This window comes from Panulirus ornatus, chromosome 9 (assembly GCF_036320965.1).
Source record: "Panulirus ornatus isolate Po-2019 chromosome 9, ASM3632096v1, whole genome shotgun sequence".
NCBI classification, from domain to species: Eukaryota; Metazoa; Arthropoda; class Malacostraca; order Decapoda; family Palinuridae; genus Panulirus; species Panulirus ornatus.
Window position 1 is genome coordinate 41,756,326 of NC_092232.1, and position 20,027 is coordinate 41,776,352.

General features: G+C 42.5%; 1 pseudogene; it reads right to left on the reverse strand.

The window, feature by feature from the left end:
* LOC139750061 (dynactin subunit 2-like) overlaps positions 1-19,633 on the reverse strand; it is a 43,535-nt pseudogene extending 23,902 nt beyond the window's left edge.
* Positions 19,634-20,027: the final 394 nt, after the last annotated feature.

The following is a 20,027-nucleotide window of genomic DNA, read 5'->3' on the forward strand; positions in this document are numbered from 1 at the left end:
CACATGCCCTGCTTCAATCCACTGACAGCACGTCAACCCCGGTATACCACATCGCTCCAATTCACTCTATTCCTTGCCCTCCTTTCACCCTCCTGCATGCTCAGGCCCCGATCACTCAAAAGCTTTTTCACTCCATCTTTCCACCTCCAATTTGGTCTCCCACTTCTCCTTGTTCCCTCCACCTCCGACACATATATCCTCTTGGTCAATCTTTCCTCACTCATCCTCTCCAAGTGCCCAAACCACTTCAAAACACCCTCTTCTGCTCTCTCAACCACGCTCTTTTTATTTCCACACATCTCTCTTACCCTTACGTTACTCACTCGATCAAACCACCTCACACCACACATTGTCCTCAAACATCTCATTTCCAGCACATCCATCCTCCTGCGCACAACTCTATCCATAGCCCACGCCTCGCAACCATACAACATTGTTGGAACCACTATTCCTTCAAACATACCCATTTTTGCTTTCCGAGATAATGCTCTCGACTTCCACACATTCTTCAAGGCCCCCAGGATTTTCGCCCCCTCCCCCATCCTATGATCCACTTCCGCTTCCATGGTTCCATCCGCTGCCAGATCCACTCCCAGATATCTAAAACACTTCACTTCCTCCAGTTTTTCTCCATTCAAACTCACCTCCCAATTGACTTGACCCTCAACCTTACTGTACCTAATAACCTTGCTCTTATTCACATTTACTCTTAACTTTCTTCTTTCACACACTTTTCCAAACTCAGTCACCAGCTTCTGCAGTTTCTCACATGAATCAGCCACCAGCGCTGTATCATCAGCGAACAACAACTGACTCACTTCCCAAGCTCTCTCATCCCCAACAGACTTCATACTTGCCCCTCTTTCCAAAACTCTTGCATTTACCTCCCTAACAACCCCATCCATAAACAAATTAAACAACCATGGAGACATCACACACCCCTGCCGCAAACCTACATTCACTGAGAACCAATCACTTTCCTCTCTTCCTACACGTACACATGCCTTACATCCTCGATAAAAACTTTTCACTGCTTCAAACAACTTTCCTCCCACACCATATATTCTTAATACCTTCCACAGAAAATACCTTCCGTAGAAAGCGACTAGAGGGGACGGGAGCGGGGGGCCAGAAATCCTCCCCTCCTTGTATTAACTTTCTAAAATGGGAAACAGAAGAAGGAGTCACGCGGGGAGTGCTCATCCTCCTCGAAGGCTCAAAGTGGGGTGCCTAAATGTGTGTGGATGTAACCAAGATGTGAAAAAAGGAGAGATAGGTAGTATGTTTGAGGAAAGGAACCTGGATGTTTTGGCTCTGAGTGAAACGAAGCTCAAGGGTAAAGGGGAAGAGTGGTTTGGGAATGTCTGGGGAGTAAAGTCAGGGGTTAGTGAGAGGACAAGAGCAAGGGAAGGAGTAGCAATACTCCTGAAACAGGAGTTGTGGGAGTATGTGATAGAGTGTAAGAAAGTAAATTCTCGATTAATATGGGTAAAACTGAAAGTTGATGGAGAGAGGTGGGTGATTATTGGTGCATATGCACCTGGGCATGAGAAGAAAGATCAAGAGAGGCAAGTGTTTTGGGAGCAGCTGAATGAGTGTGTTAGTGGTTTTGATGCACGAGACCGGGTCATAGTGATGGGTGATTTGAATGCAAAGGTGAGTAATGTGGCAGTTGAGGGAATAATTGGTATACATGGGGTGTTCAGTGTTGTAAAGGAAATGGTGAAGAGCTTGTAGATTTATGTGCTGAAAAAGGACTGATGATTGGGAATACCTGGTTTAAAAAGCGAGATATACATAAGTATACTTATGTAAGTAGGAGAGATGGCCAGAGAGCGTTATTGGATTACGTGTTAATTGACAGGCGTGCGAAAGAGAGACTTTTGGATGTTAATGTGCTGAGAGGGGCTACTGGAGGGATGTCTGATCATTATCTTGTGGAGGCTAAGGTGAAGATTTGTATGGGTTTTCAGAAAAGAAGAGTGAATGTTGGGGTGAAGAGGGTGGTGAGAGTAAGTGAGCTTGAGAAGGAGACCTGTGTGAGGAAGTACCAGGAAAGACTGAGTACAGAATGGAAAAAGGTGAGAACAATGGAAGTAAGGGGAGTGGGGGAGGAATGGGATGTATTTAGGGAATCAGTGATGGATTGCGCGAAAGATGCTTGTGGCATGAGAAGAGTGGGAGGTGGGTTGATTAGAAAGGGTAGTGAGTGGTGGGATGAAGAAGTAAGAGTATTAGTGAACGAGAAGAGAGAGGCATTTGGACGATTTTTGCAGGGAAAAAATGCAATTGAGTGGGAGATGTATAAAAGAAAGAGACAGGAGGTCAAGAGAAAGGTGCAAGAGGTGAAAAAAAGGGCAAATGAGACTTGGGGTGAGAGAGTATCATTAAATTTTAGGGAGAATAAAAAGATGTTCTGGAAGGAGGTAAATAAAGTGCGTGAGACAAGGGAGCAAATGGGAACTTCAGTGAATTGCGCAAATGGGGAGGTGATAACAAGTAGTGGTGATGTGAGGAGGAGATGGAGTGAGTATTTCGAAGGTTTGTTGAATGTGTCTGATGACAGATTGGCAGATATAGGGTGTTTGGGTCGAGGTGGTGTGCAAAGTGAGAGGGTTAGGGAAAATGATTTGGTAAACAGAGAAGAGGTAGTAAAAGCTTTGCGGAAGATGAAAGCCGGCAAGGCAGCAGGTTTGGATGGTATTGCAGTGGAATTTATTAAAAAAGGGGGTGACTGTATTATTGACTGGTTGGTAAGGTTATTTAATGTATGTATGACTCATGGTGAGGTGCCTGAGGATTGGCGGAATGCGTGCATAGTGCCATTGTACAAAGGCAAAGGGGATAAGAGTGAGTGCTCAAATTTCAGAGGAATAAGTTTGTTGAGTATTCCTGGTAAATTATATGGGAGGGTATTGATTGAGAGGGTGAAGGCATGTACAGAGCATCAGATTGGGGAAGAGCAGTGTGGTTTCAGAAGTGGTAGAGGATGTGTGGATCAGGTGTTTGCTTTGAAGAATGTATGTGAGAAATACTTAGAAAAGCAAATGGATTTGTATGTAGCATTTATGGATTTGGAGAAGGCATATGATAGAGTTGATAGAGATGCTCTGTGGAAGGTGTTAAGAATATATGGTGTGGGAGGCAAGTTGTTAGAAGCAGTGAAAAGTTTTTATCGAGGATGTAAGGCATGTGTACGTGTAGGAAGAGAGGAAAGTGATTGGTTCTCAGTGAATGTAGGTTTGCGGCAGGGGTGTGTGATGTCTCCATGGTTGTCTAATTTGTTTATGGATGGGGTTGTTAGGGAGGTGAATGCAAGAGTTTTGGAAAGAGGGGCAAGTATGAAGTCTGTTGGGGATGAGAGAGCTTGGGAAGTGAGTCAGTTGTTGTTCGCTGATGATACAGCGCTGGTGGCTGATTCATGTGAGAAACTGCAGAAGCTGGTGACTGAGTTTGGCAAAGTGTGTGAAAGAAGAAAGTTAAGAGTAAATGTGAATAAGAGCAAGGTTATTAGGTACAGTAGGGTTGAGGGTCAAGTCAATTAGGAGGTAAGTTTGAATGTAGAAAAACTGGAGAAAGTAAAGTGTTTTAGATATCTGGGAGTGGATCTGGCAGCGGATGGAACCATGGAAGCGGAAGTGGATCATAGGGTGGGGGAGGGGGCGAAAATCCTGGGAGCCTTGAAGAATGTGTGGAAGTCGAGGACGTTATCTCGGAAAGCAAAAATGTGTTTGTTTGAAGGAATGGTGGTTCCAACAATGTTGTATGGTTGCGAGGCGTGGGCTATGGATAGAGTTGTGCGCAGGAGGGTGGATGTGCTGGAAATGAGATGTTTGAGGACAATGTGTGGTGTGAGGTGGTTTGATCGAGTAAGTAACGTAAGGGTAAGAGAGATGTGTGGAAATAAAAAGAGCGTGGTTGAGAGAGCAGAAGAGGGTGTTTTGAAATGGTTTGGGCACATTTAGAGAATGAGTGAGGAAAGATTGACCAAGAGGATATATGTGTCGGAGGTGGAGGGAACGAGGAGAAGTGGGAGACCAAATTGGAGGTGGAAAGATGGAGTGAAAAAGCTTTTGAGTGATCGGGGCCTGAACATGCAGGAGGGTGAAAGGAGGGCAAGGAATAGAGTGAATTGGATCGATGTGGTATACCGGGGTTGACGTGCTGTCAGTGGATTGAATTAGGGCATGTGAAGCGTCTGGGGTAAACCATGGAAAGCTGTGTAGGTATGTATATTTGCGTGTGTGGACGTATGTATATACATGTGTATGGGGGGGGGGGGTTGGGCCATTTCTTTCGTCTGTTTCCTTGCGCTACCTCGCAAACGCGGGAGACAGCGACAAAGTATAAAAAAAAAATATATATATATATATATATATACATATATATATATATATATATATATATATATATTATATATATATATATATATATATATATATATATATATATATATATATATATATATATATATATATATATATATATATATATATATATATATATTTATATATATATATATATATATATATATATATCCCTAAGGGATAGGGGATTAAGAATACTTCCCACGTATTCCCTGCGTGTCGTAGAAGGCGACTAAAAGGGGAGGGAGCGGGGGGCTGGAAATCCTCCCCTCTCGTTTTTTTTTTTTTTTTCCAAAAGAAGGAACAGAGAATTGGGCCAGGTGAGGGTATTCCCTCAAAGGCCCAGTCCTCTGTTCTTAACGCTACCTCACTGATGCGGGAAATGGCGAATAGTTTGAAAGAAAAGAAAGAAATATATATATATATATATATTTATCCCTGGGGATAGGGTAGAAAGAATACTTCCCACATATTCCTCACGTGTCGTAGAAGGCGAGTAAAGGGGATGGGAGCCGGGCGCCAGAAACCCTCCCCTCCTTGTATTTTAAATTTCTAAAAGGGGAAACAGAAGAAGGAGTCATGCGGCGAGTGCTCATCCTCCTCGAAGGCTCAGACTGGGGTGTCTGAATGTGTGTGGATGTAACCAAGATGAGATAAAAGGAGAGATAGGCACTATGTTTGAGGAAAGGAACCTGGATGTTTTGGCTCTGAGTGAAACGAAGCTCAAGGGTAAAAGGGAAGAGTGGTTAGGGAATGTCTTGGGAGTAAAGTCAGGGGTTAGTGAGAGGACAAGAGCAAGCGAAGGAGTAGCGCTACTCCTGAAACAGGAGTGGTGGGAGTATGTGATAGAATGTAAGAAAGTAAATTCTAGATTGATATGGGTAAAACTGAAAGTTGATGGAGAGAGACGGGTGATTGTTGGTGCATATGCACCTGGGCATGAGAAGAAAGATCATGAGAAGCAAGATTTTTGGGAGCAGCTGAATGAGTGTGTTAGTGGTTTTGATGCACAAGACCGGGTTATAGTGATGGGTGATTTGAATGCAAAGGTGAGTAATGTGGCAGTTGAGGGAATAATTGGTATACATAGGGTGTTCAGTGTTGTAAATGGAAATGGTGAAGAGCTCGTAGATTTATGCGCTGAAAAAGGAATAGTGATTGGGAATACCTGGTTTAAAAAGAGAGTAATACATAAGTATACGTATGTAAGTAGGAGAGATGGCCAGAGAGCGTTATTGGATTACGTGTTAATTGATAGGCGCGCGAAAGAGAGACTTTGGATGTTAATGTGCTGAGAGGTGCAACTGGAGGGATGTCTGATCATTATCTTGTAGAGGCGAAGTTGAAGATTTGTAGAGGTTTTCAGAAAAGAAGAGAGAATGTTGGGGTGAAGAGAGTGGTGAGAGTAAGTGAGCTTGGGAAGGAGATTTGTGTGAGGAAGTACTAGGAGAGACCGAGTATAGAATGGAAAAAGGTGAGAACAAAGGAGGTAAGGGGAGTGGGGGGGGGGGGGAGGAATGGGATGTATTTAGGGAAGCAGTGATAGCTTGCGCAAAAGATGCTGCGTGGAGTAGAAAGGGTAGTGAGTGGTGGGTTGAAGACGTAAGATTATTACTGAAGGAGAAGAGAGAGGCATTTGGACGATTTCTGCAGGGAAAAAATGCAAATGAATGGGAGATGTATAAAAGAAAGAGGCAGGAGGTCAAGAAAAAGGTGCAAGAGGTGAAAAAGAGGGCAAATGAGACTTGGGGTGAGAGTATCATTAAATTTTAGGGAGAATGAAAAGATGTTTTGGAAGAAGGTAAATAAAGTGCGTAAGACAAGGGAGCAAATGGGAATTTCAGTGAAGGGGCAAATGGGGAGGTGATAACAAGTAGTGGTGATGTGAGAAGGAGATGGAGTGAGTATTTTGAAGGTTTGTTGAATGTGTTTGATGATAGAGTGGCAGATATAGGGTGTTTTGGTTGAGGTGGTGTGCAAAGTGAGAGGGTTAGGGAAAATGATTTGGTAACCAGAGAAGAGGTAGTAAAAGCTTTGCGGAAGATGAAAGCCGGCAAGGCAGCAGGTTAGGATGGTATTGCAGAGTAATCTATTGTTGACTGGTTGGTAAGGTTATTTAATGTATGTATGAGGTGAGGTGCCTGATGATTGGCGGAATGCTTGCATACTGCCATTGTACAAAGGCAAAGGGGATATGAGTGAGTGCTCAAATTACAGAGGTATAGGTTTGTTGAGTATTCCTGGTAAATTATATGGGAGGGTATTGATTGAGAGGGTGAAGGCATGTACAGAACATCAGATTGGGGAAGAGCAGTGTGGTTTCAGAAGTGGTAGAGGATATGTGAATCAGGTGTTTGCTTTGAAGAATGTATGTGAGAAATAGTTAGAAAAGCAAATGGATTTGTATGTAGCATTTATGGATCTGGAGAAGGCATATGATAGAGTTGATAGAGATTCACTGTGGAAGGTATTAAGAATATATGGTGTAGGAGGGAAGTTGTTAGAAGCAGTGAAAAGTTTTTATCGAGGATGTAAGGCATGTGTACGTGTAGGAAGAGAGGAAAGTGATTGGTTCTCAGTGAATGTAGGTTTGCGGCAGGGGTGTGTGATGTCTCCATGGTTATTTAATTTGTTTATGGATGGGGAATGTTAGGGAGGTGAATGCAAGAGTTTTGGAAAGAGGGGCAAGTATGCAGTCTGCTGTGGATGAGAGAGCTTGGGAAGTGAGTCAGTTGTTGTTCGCTGATGGTACAGCGCTGGTGGCTGATTCATGTGAGAAACTGCAGAAGCTGGTGGCTGAGTTTGGTAAAGTGTGTGAAAGAAGAAAGCTGAGAGTAAATGTGAATAAGAGCAAGGTTATTAGATACACTAAGGTTGAGGGTCAAGTCAATTGGGAGGAAAGTTTAAATGGAGAAAAACTGGAGGAAGTAAAGTGTTTTAGATATCTGGGAGTGGATCTGGCAGCGAATGGAAGCATGGAAGCGGAAGTGAATCATAGGGTGGGGGAGGGGGCGAAAATTCTGGGAGCTTTGAGGAATGTTTGGAAGTCGAGAACATTATCTCGGAAAGCAAAAATGGGTATGTTTGAAGGAATGGTGGTTCCAAAAATGTTGTATGGTTGCTAGGCGTGGGCTATGGATAGAGTTGTGCAGAGGAGGTCGAAATGAGATGTTTGAGGACAATATGTGGTGTGAGGTGGTTTGATCGAGTAAGTAATGTAAGGGTAAGAGAGATGTGTGGAAATAAAAAGAGTGTAGTTGAGAGAGCAGAAGAGGGTGTTTTGAAATGTTTGTTCACATGGAGAGAATGAGTGAGGAAAGATTGACCAAGAGGATATATGTGTCAGGGGTGGAGGGAACGAGAAGTGGCAGACCAAATTGGAGGTGGAAAGATGGAGTGAAAAAGATTTTGAGTGATCAGGGCCTGAGCATGCAGGAGGGTGAAAGGCGTGCAAGGAATAGAGTGAATTGGAACGATATGATATACCGGGGGCGACGTGCTGTCAATGAATTGAACCAGGGCATGTGAAGTGTCTGGGGTAAACCATGGAAAGTTGTGTGGGGCCTGGATGTGGAAAGGGAGCATTGGTTTCGGTGCATTATTACATGACAGCTAGAGACTGAGTGTGAACGAATGAGGCCTTTGTTGTCTTTTCCTAGCGCTACCTCGCACACATGAAGGGGGAGGGGGATGGTATTCCATGTGTGGAGAGGGGGCGATAGGAATAAATAAAGGCAGACAGTATGAATTATGTACATGTGTATATATGTATATGTCTGTATGTATATATATATATATGTGTACATTGAGATGTATAGGTATGTATATTAACGTGTGTGGACGTGTATGTATATACATGTGTATGTGGGTGGGTTTGGCCAATCTTTTGTCTGTTTCCTTGCGCTACCTCGCTAACGTGGGAGACAGCGACAAAGGAAATATATATATATATATATATATATATATATATATATATATATATTATATATTATATATATATATATATATATTATATATCATTTATTTTTTTTTGTTTTGCTTTGTCGCTGTATACATACACGTCCACACACGCAAATATACATACCTGTACATCTAAATGTACACATATATATAGATATATACACAGACACATAGATATATACCCATGCACACAATTCACACTGTCTGCCTTTATTCATTCCCATCGCCACCTCGCCACACATGGAATACCATCCCCCTCCCCCTTCATGTGTGCGAGGTAGCGCTAGGAAAAGACAACAAAAGCCCCATTCGTTCACACTCAGTCTCTAGCTGTCATGCAATAATGCCCGAAACAACAGCTCCCTTTCCACATCCAGGCCCCACACAACTTTCCATGCTTTACCCCAGATGCTTCACATGCCCTGATTCAATTCACTGACAGCACCTCAACCCCGGTATACCACATCGATCTAATTCACTCTAGTCCTTGCCCGCCTTTCAACCTCCTGCATGTTCAGGACCCGATCACTCAAAATCTTTTTCACTCCATCTTTCTACCTAAAATTTGGTCTCCCACTTCTCCTTGTTTCCTCCACCTCCGACATATATATCCTCTTGGTCAATCTTTCCTCACTCATTCTCTCCATGTGCCTAAACCATTTCAAAACACCCTCTTCTGCTCTCTCAACCACGCTCTTTTCATTTCCACACATCTCTCTTACCCTTACATTACTTACTCGATCAAACCACCTCACACCACACATTGTCCTCAAACATCTCATTTCCAGCACATCCACCCTCCTGCGCACAACTCTATCCATAGCGCACGCCTCGCAACCATACAACATTGTTGGAACCACTATTCCTTCAAACATACCCACTTTTGCTTTCCGAGGTAATGTTCTCGACTTCCACACATTCTTCAAGGCTCCCAGGATTTTCGCCCCTCCCCCACCCTATGATTCATTTCCGCTTCCATGCTTCGATCCGCTGCCAGATCCACTCCCAGATATCTAAAACACTTTACTTCCTCCAGTTTTTCTCCATTCAAACTTACCTACCAATTGACTTGACCCTCAACCCCACTGTACCTAATAACCTTGCTCTTATTCACATTTACTCTTAACTTTCTTCTTTCACACACTTTACCAAACTCAGTCACCAGCTTCTGCAGTTTCTCACATGAATCAGCCACCAGCGCTGTATCATCAGCGAACAACAACTGACTCACTTCCCAAGCTCTCTCATCCACAACAGACTTCATGCTTGCCCCTCTTTCCAAAACTCTTGCATTCACCTCCCTAACAACCCCATCCATAAACAACTTAAACAACCATGGAGACATCACACACCCCTGCCGCAAACCTACATTCACTGAGAACCAATCACTTTCCTCTCTTCCTACACGTACACATGCCTTACATCCTCGATAAAAACTTTTCACTGCTTCTAACAACTTGCCTCCTACACCATATATTCTTAACACCTTCCACAGAGCATCTCTATCAACTCTATCATATGCCTTCTCTAGATCCATAAATGCTACATACAAATCCATTTGCTTTTCTAAGTATTTCTTACATACATTCTTCAAAGCAAACACCTGATCCACACATCCTCTACCACTTTTGAAACCACACTGCTCTTCCCAAATCTGATGCTCTGTACATGCCTTCTCCCTCTCAGTCAATACCCTCCCATATAATTTACCAGGAATACTCAACAAACTTATACCTCTGTAATTTGAGCACTCACTCTTATCCCCTTTGCCTTTGTACAATGTCACTATGCACGCATTCTGCCAATCCTCAGGCACCTCACCATGAGTCATACATACATTAAATAACCTTACCAACCAGTCAACCCCTTTTTTAATAGATTCCACTGCAATACCATCCAAACCTGCTGCCTTGCCGGCTTTCATCTTCCGCAAAGCTTTTACTACCTCTTCTCTGTTTACCAAATCATTTTCCCTAACCCTCTCACTTTGCACACCACCTCGACCAAAACACCCTATATCTGCCATTCTATCATCAAACACATTCAACAAACCTTCAAAATAATCACTCCATCTCCTTCTCACATCACCACTACTTGTTATCACCTCCCCATTAGCGCCCTTCACTGAAGTTCCCATTTGCTCCCTCGTCTTTCGCACTTTATTTACCTCCTTCCAAAACATCTTTTTATTCTCCCTATAATTTAATGATACTCTCTCACCCCAACTCTCAATTGCCCTCTTTTTCACCTCTTGCACCTTTCTCTTGACCTCCTGTCTCTTTCTTTTATACATCTCCCACTCAGTTGCAATTTTTCCCTTCAAAAATCGTCCAAATACCTCTCTCTTCTCTTTCACTAATAATCTTACTTCTTCATCCCACCACTCACTACCCTTTCTAATCTGTCCACCTCCCATGCTTCTCATGCCACAAGCATCTTTTGCGCACTCCATCACTGATTCCCTAAATACATCCCATTCCTCCCCCACTCCCCTTACTTCCATTGTTCTCACCTTTTTCCATTCTGTACTCAGTCTCTCCTGGTACTTCCTCACACAAGTCTCCTTCCAAGCCACTTACTCTCACCACCTCTTCACCCAACATTCACTCTTCTTTTCTGAAAACCCATACAAATCTTCACCTTCGCCTCCACAAGATAGTGATCAGACATCCCTCCAGTTGCACCTCTCAGCACATTAACATCCAAAAGTCTCTCTTTCGCGCGCCTGTCAATTAACACGTAATCCAATAACGCTCTCTGGCCATCTCTCCTACTTACATAGTTAACTTATGTATATCTCGGTTTTAAACCAGGTATTCCCAATCACCAGTCCTTTTTCAGCACGTAAATCTACAAGCTCTTCACCATTTCCATTTACAACACTGAACATCCATTGTATACCAATTATTCCCTCAACTGCCACATTACTCACCTTTGCATTCAAATCACCCATCACTATAACCCGGTCTTGTGCATCAAAACCACTAACACACTCATTCAGCTGCTCCCAAAACACTTGCCTCTCATGATCTTTCTTCTCATGCCCAGGTGCATATGCACCAATAATCACCCGTCTCTCTCCATCAACTTTCAGTTTTACCCATATTAATCGAGAATTTACTTTCTTACATTCTATCACATACTCCCACCACTCCTGTTTCAGTAGTAGTGTTACTCCTTCCCTTGCTCTTGTCCTCTCACTAACCCCTGACTTTACTCCCAAGACATTCCCAAACCACTCTTCCCCTTTACCCTTGAGCTTCGTTTCACTCAGAGCCAGAACATCCAGGTTCCTTTCCTCAACACACTACCTATCTCTCCTTTTTTCACATCTTGGTTACATCCACACACATTTAGACACCCCAATCTGAGTCTACGAGGAGGATGAGGACTCCCCGCGTAACTCCTTCTGCTTCCCATTTTTTAGAAAGTTAAAATACAAGGAGGGGAGGATTTCTGGCCCCCCGCTCCCGTCCCCTTTAGTCGCCTTGTACGACACGTGAGTAATGCGTGGGAAGTATTCTTTCACCCCTATCCCAGGGTTAATTTATAATATATATTATATATTATATATATATATATATATATATATATATATTATATATATTTATATTTTTTTATACTTTGTCGCTGTCTCCCGCGTTTGCGAGGTAGCGCAAGGAAACAGACGAAAGAAATGGCCCAACCCCCCCCCCCATACACGTGTATATACATACGTCCACACACGCAATATATATATATATATATTATTATATATATATTTTATATATATATTTTTTTTCTTTATACTATTCGCCATTTCCCGCGATAGCAAGGTAAGCGTTAAGAAACAGAGGACTGGGCCTCTGAGGGAATGCCCTCATGGCCTCGTTCTTGTTCCTTTTTTGGAAAATAAAAAAAAACGAGAGGGGGGGTTTTCCACCCCCCCGCTCCCCCCTTTTAGTCGCCTTCTACGCCACGCAGGGAATACTTGGGAAGTATTTTTTCCCCTATCCCAGGGTATATTATATATATATATTATATATATATATATATATATATATTTAAAAATAATATTTTATTATATATATATATCTTGTGGGGGGCAAAGGGTTTGAAGATTAGTATGGGTTTTCAGAAAAGAAGAGTGAATGTTGGGTGAAGAAGGTGGTGAAGTAAGTGAGCTTGGGAAGGAGACCTGTGTGAAGAAGTATCAGGGGGAAATGTGTCCCAAAATGGAAAAAGGTGAGAACAATGGAAGTAAGGGGAAGTGGGGGAGGAATGGGATGTTTTTAGGGAATCAGTGATGGATTGCGCAAAAAAAGCTTGTGGCTTTGAGAAGAGTGGGAGGTGGGCTGTTTAGAAAGGGTAGTGAGTGGTGGGATAGAAGTAAGCGTATTATAAAGAAAAGAGAGAGGCTTTTGGGGACGATTTTTGCAGGGAAAAAATGCAATTGAGTGGGGAGAAGTAAAAAAGAAAGAGACAGGAGGTCAAGAAAAAGGTGCAAGAGGTGAAAAAAAGGGCAAATGAGACTTGGAGTGAGAGGCTATCAGAAAATTTTGGGGAGGAATAAAAAGATGTTCTGGAAGGAGGTAAATGGGGTTTGCGTAAGAAAAGGGTGGAAATGGGAACTTCAGTAAAGGGGCGTAAATGGGAGGTGATAACAAGTAGTGGTGATGTGAGAGGAGATGGAATGAGTATTTTGAAGGTTTGTTGATGTGTCTGATGGACAGTTTGGGCGGGTTATAGGGTGTTTGGGTCGAGGTGTGTGTGCAAAGTGAGAGGGTTAGGGAAAATGATTTGGTAAACAGAGAAGAGGTAGTAAAAGCTTTGCGGAAGATGAAAGCCGGCAAGGCAGCAGGTTTGGATGGTATTGCAGTGGAATTTATTAAAAAAGGGGGTGACTGTATTGTTGACTGGTTGGTAAGGTTATTTAATGTATGTATGACTCATGGTGAGGTGCCTGAGGATTGGCGGAATGCGTGCATAGTGCCATTGTACAAAGGCAAAGGGGATAAGAGTGAGTGCTCAAATTACAGAGGTATAAGTTTGTTGAGTATTCCTGGTAAATTATATGGGAGGGTATTGATTGAGAGGGTGAAGGCATGTACAGAGCATCAGATTGGGGAAGAGCAGTGTGGTTTCAGAAGTGGTAGAGGATGTGTGGATCAGGTGTTTGCTTTGAAGAATGTATGTGAGAAATACTTAGAAAAGCAAATGGATTTGTATGTAGCATTTATGGATCTGGAGAAGGCATATGATAGAGTTGATAGAGATGCTCTGTGGAAGGTATTAAGAATATATGGTGTGGGAGGCAAGTTGTTAGAAGCAGTGAAAAGTTTTTATCGAGGATGTAAGGCATGTGTACGTGTAGGAAGAGAGGAAAGTGATTGGTTCTCAGTGAATGTAGGTTTGCGGCAGGGGTGTGTGATGTCTCCATGGTTGTTTAATTTGTTTATGGATGGGGTTGTTAGGGAGGTAAATGCAAGAGTCTTGGAAAGAGGGGCAAGTATGAAGTCTGTTGGGGATGAGAGAGCTTGGGAAGTGAGTCAGTTGTTGTTCGCTGATGATACAGCGCTGGTGGCTGATTCATGTGAGAAACTGCAGAAGCTGGTGACGGAGTTTGGTAAAGTGTGTGGAAGAAGAAAGTTAAGAGTAAATGTGAATAAGAGCAAGGTTATTAGGTACAGTAGGGTTGAGGGTCAAGTCAATTGGGAGGTGAGTTTGAATGGAGAAAAACTGGAGGAAGTGAAGTGTTTTAGATATCTGGGAGTGGATCTGTCAGCGGATGGAACCATGGAAGCGGAAGTGGATCATAGGGTGGGGGAGGGGGCGAAAATTTTGGGAGCCTTGAAAAATGTGTGGAAGTCGAGAACATTATCTCGGAAAGCAAAAATGGGTATGTTTGAAGGAATAGTGGTTCCAACAATGTTGTATGGTTGCGAGGCGTGGGCTATGGATAGAGTTGTGCGCAGGAGGATGGATGTGCTGGAAATGAGATGTTTGAGGACAATGTGTGGTGTGAGGTGGTTTGATCGAGTAAGTAACGTAAGGGTAAGAGAGATGTGTGGAAATAAAAAGAGCGTGGTTGAGAGAGCAGAAGAGGGTGTTTTGAAATGGTTTGGGCACATGGAGAGAATGAGTGAGGAAAGATTGACCAAGAGGATATATGTGTCGGAGGTGGAGGGAACGAGGAGAAGAGGGAGACCAAATTGGAGGTGGAAAGATGGAGTGAAAAGGATTTTGTGTGATCGGGGCCTGAACATGCGGAGGGTGAAAGGAGGGGGAAAGGATAGAGTGAATTGGAGCGATGTGGTATACAGGGGTTGACGTGCTGTCAGTGGATTGAAACAAGGCATGTGAAGGTCCGGGGTTTAAAACCCTGAAAGTGTGTTAGGGATGTAAATTTCCGTGTGTGGGGCGTGTGTATGTACAGTGTTTTGGGGGGGGGTTTGGGGCCCCTTTCTTTCGTCTGTTTCCCTTGCGCTACCTCGCAAACGGGGGGAGGGCAGCGACAAAGTATAAAAAAAAAAAAAAAATATTATATATATATTATATAATATACACACACATATATACATACTATACACACATATATACTAATTTTAACACATACACAAAACCATGTATATATATGTATATATTATTATATATTTTATATATTATATTATTTATTATATATATATATATTATAATTAAAATATATATATTATATATATATTATATATATATTTACATATAACATATGAAAAATGTAAGAAATAATTTAGAAAACTGAAACTTCTAGCTTGAAATGAAATTGAAAATGAATGTCACATTATGGTTCAACCTCTGGCTATGGAAAAGGGAAATGTATAATTTATTTACACAAACGTCAATAGTAGTTTTCATCAATTTAACCACTGTATCATACTGCCTGGTCCACTTCTCTTATCGTGAAACTGGAATATTGGCTTATGATGTTTCTCAATTGTCTTCATTACACAAAGTACAACCATATCTTGGATACATGAGGGTAGGTAGTTGGTCATCCGCCATAATAAAGCCTTGACAGACCAAAAGTTTATCTGGACCTCAACTTTTCCAGTACATTTATGAAAAACACCTTTTTGCTTTCCATCTCTATCACTTTGAAAAAAAAAATGCTCCCTTTGTTCACATTTCAATGAAAGAATAAGCTTCAATGTCTAAGCTACATTCTTTTCCAATTTCACTATTTTCTTGTCAGAGCACCATGTATGAAAACTATTGTTTCGAATAATTTCAAGGTTCTGGGAAAATTTCTCTTGCACACCGGCCAGTAAGTCTGCACTGGAATGTAGAGCTGCACTGAGGCGAGTCTGGGCCACATCTAGCTACTTCAGTGATCCACTAAACTGTATAGCTTGGTCATGTAGAACTTCCAGGGACACTAAGCGATCCACAACTTCAGGAAGAGCGGAGCACAGTGCTTCTGTTTTCTTAACCAACTCATAAAGCTCTGATACCTTGCTCTGCTTGTCTGCATCCTCAATAGCTGCTTTCTTCTCTGATATGGAATTCATACGAGTATGTACTGCATGTAGGCGACCCTCAACGTGATCTAAATGGGCAGGCTCAAGTAATGCCAGCCGTGCACTCAAGTAAAGCCAGCCGTGCACTCAAGTAAAGCCAGCCGTGCACTCAAGTAAAGCCAGCCGTGCACTCAAGTAAAGCCAGCCGTGCACTCAAACCTTGAACAGCACCCACCACAGACTTATGATTTGTCCAAGCATGGAGACTGGACAGCTTATGTGGGTTTTTTCCAATTAATGTCTCAAGATGGTCAATTCTTTTCTCAAGCGTTGCTGCATTTGCAAGTTGATTCAGTCGAGCATGTTCTGGTGCATAATATAGCTCATATGTAATAGCAGAACTGCTGCCAGCATCAGTACCAGGTGGTTTTCCATCTTGCTTCGCCACATCACCACTCTTCTCCGACACTAACCCAGTCAACTTAAAGCTTTCCAGCAAGTTGATAAGCTTTTTTTGGAGGGTAAGCTATGACCCAGTTCCCCACTTAGATGCTCCTCATAACATATTGTGAAACTGATCGCCGTACTCAGAATAACGGGCACATGCGAGATAAGTAGAGTGTTAAATTCAGTTTCACCTACGTCCAGTAATCCATTGATGATGGCAGAGCAGAGACAAAGGTATATGAGGTAGCAAAAAGTCAACAAAGGCCTAATATATATATATATATATATATATATATATATATATATATATATATATATATATATATATATATATATATATATATATATATATATATATATATAAATATATATATATATATATATATATATATATATATATATTTTTTTTTTTTTTATACTTTGTCGCTGTCTCCCGCGTTTGCGAGGTAGCGCAAGGAAACAGACGAAAGAAATGGCCCAACCCCCCCCCATACACATGTACATACACACGTCCACACACGCAAATATACATACCTACACAGCTTTCCTTGGTTTACCCCGGACGCTTCACATGCCTTGATTCAATCCACTGACAGCACGTCAACCCCTGTATACCACATCGCTCCAACTCACTCTATTCCTTGCCCTCCTTTCATCCTCCTGCATGTTCAGGCCCCGATCACACAAAATCCTTTTCACTCCATCTTTCCACCTCCAATTTGGTCTCCCTCTTCTCCTCGTTCCCTCCACCTCCGACACATATATCCTCTTGGTCAATCTTTCCTCACTCATTCTCTCCACGTGCCCAAACCATTTCAAAACACCCTCTTCTGCTCTCTCAACCACGCTCTTTTTATTTCCACACATCTCTCTTACCCTTACGTTACTTACTCGATCAAACCACCTCACACCACACATTGTCCTCAAACATCTCATTTCCAGCACATCCATCCTCCTGCGCACAACTCTATCCATAGCCCACGCCTCGCAACCATACAACATTGTTGGAACTACTATTCCTTCAAACATACCCATTTTTGCTTTCCGGGATAATGTTCTCGACTTCCACACATTTTTCAAGGCTCCCAAAATTTTCGCCCCCTCCCCCACCCTATGATCCACTTCCGCTTCCATGGTTCCATCCGCTGACAGATCCACTCCCAGATATCTAAAACACTTCACTTCCTCCAGTTTTTCTCCATTCAAACTCACCTCCCAATTGACTTGACCCTCAACCCTACTGTACCTAATAACCTTGCTCTTATTCACATTTACTCTTAACTTTCTTCTTCCACACACTTTACCAAACTCCGTCACCAGCTTCTGCAGTTTCTCACATGAATCCGCCACCAGCGCTGTATCATCAGCGAACAACAACTGACTCACTTCCCAAGCTCTCTCATCCCCAACAGACTTCATACTTGCCCCTCTTTCCAAGACTCTATATATATATATATATATATATATATATATATATATATATATATATATATATATATATATATATATATATATATATATATATATATATAAATATATATATATATATATATATATATATATATATATATATATATATATATATATATATATATATTTTTTTTTTTTTTTTTTTGCTTTGTCGCTGTCTCCCGCGTTTGCGAGGTAGCGCAAGGAAACAGACGAAAGAAATGGCCGAACCCACCCCCATACACATGTATATACATACACGTCCACACGCAAAATATATATATATATATATATATATATATATATATATATATATATATATATATATATATATATATATATATATATATATCCCTGGGGATAGGGGGAAAAGAATACTTCTCATGCATTCCTCACATGTCGTAGAAGGTGACTAAAGGGGACGGGATCGGGGTGCTGGAAACCCTCTCCTCCTTGTATTCTAACTTTCTAAAAGGGGAAACAGAAGAAGGAGTCACGCGGGGAGTGCTCATCCTCCTCGAAGGCTAAGATTGGGGTGTCTAAATGTGTGTGGATGTAACCAAGATGTGAGAAAAGGAGAGATAGGTAGTATGTTTGAAGAAAGGAGCCCGGATGTTTTGGCTCTGAGTGAAACGAAGCTCAAAAGTAAAGGGGAAGAGTGGTTTGGGAATGCCTTGGGAGTAAAGTCAGGGGTTAGTGAGAGGACAAGAGCAAGGGAAGGAGTAGCACTACTCCTGAAACAGGAGTGGTGGGAGTATGTGATAGAGTGTAATAAAGTAAACCCTAGATTGATATGGGTAAAACTGAAAGTAGATGGAAAGAGATGGGTGATTATTGGTGCATATGCACCTGGGCATGAGAAGAAAGATCATGAGAGGTGGTTGTGTTTTGGGAGCAGCTGAGTGAGTGTCTTAGTAGTTCTGATGCACGATACCGGGTTATAGTGACGGGTGATTTGAATGCAAAGGTGAGTAATATGGCAGTTGATGGAATAATTGGTGTACATGGAGTGTTCAGTGTTGTAAATGGAAATGGGAAAGAGCTTGTAGATTTATGTGCTGAAAAAGGACTGGTGACTGGGAATACCTGGTTTAAAAAGAGAGATATACATAAGTATACGTATGTAAGTAGGAGAGATGGCCAGAGAGCGTTATTGGATTACGTATTAATTGATAGGCGCGCGAAAGAGAGACTTTTGGGTGTTAATGTGCTGAGAGGTGCAACTGGAGGGATGTCTGATCATTATCTTGTGGAGGCAAAGGTGAAGATTTGTAGAGGTTTTCAGAAAAAAAAAGAGAATGTTGGGGTGAAGAGAGTGGTGAGAGTAAGTGAGCTTGGGAAGGAGAATTGTATGAGGAAGTACCAGGAGAGACTGAGTATAGAATGGAAAAAGGTGAGAACAAAGAAGGTAAGGGGAGTAGGGGAGGAATGGGATGTGTTTCGGGAAGCAGTGATGGCTTGCGCAAAATATGCTTTATCTGGAGAATAAGTCTTTGGCCGCTGGACTGATTCTTAAAGGCGACTGGGAGGTACCGCCAACTTCGGTTGGGCCGGAACGCCTCAACCCCTTTTGGGGGGCTTTCTTCTCTCGACCATCTGAGCCGGACGGACGTGCCATTACCGATTGTGACCAAGAAAATGGACAACTCGCAGAGGTTTTCACCGTAGGCGAGATAGCACATCACCCCAAAGCCACTCGAACATCTGCCCTGGTCCTGACCGGATGTCGACTCGGTTGCTGAAGTCCATTCCTCCGAGGATCTTGGCCAAAATGTTCAACCTGTGGCTAGCTACGTCTGCCTTGCCGGAACCACTCATGGCAAATCGCACGGTGCTAATTCCAGAAGTACCTAGTCCAACCGAACCCAAGGACTACAGGCCGATTACCATCTCTTGCGCCATAGTTCGTCTGCTCCATAAGATCCTGAACAGCCGCATCTCGAGCCTCGTCCAGATCGATGAAGTTCAAAAGGCATTCGTCCCAATAGACGGATGCCTTGAGAACCTCACGATCTTGGATGCGATCGTCGGTCGTGCGCGGGCACACGCCCACTGTGTGCACCTGGCATTCTTCGACATGGCCAAAGCATTCGATAGTGTTAATCATAGCACTATCGAGCGGGCCATGTCGTGGAAGGGCCTCCCAGCCCCCGCCAGGGCATATGTCATGTCGACGTATGACCGAGCCTTCACACACATCGAAGGCAGCGACGAGATGTCGGGAAGAATAAACATGACTCGTGGGGTGACCCGCTATCACCTATTCTCTTTAACCTTGTGATTGACGAGGGAATCGCAAGGGTAAAGGAGACTGGTGTAGGGGTTAGGTTAG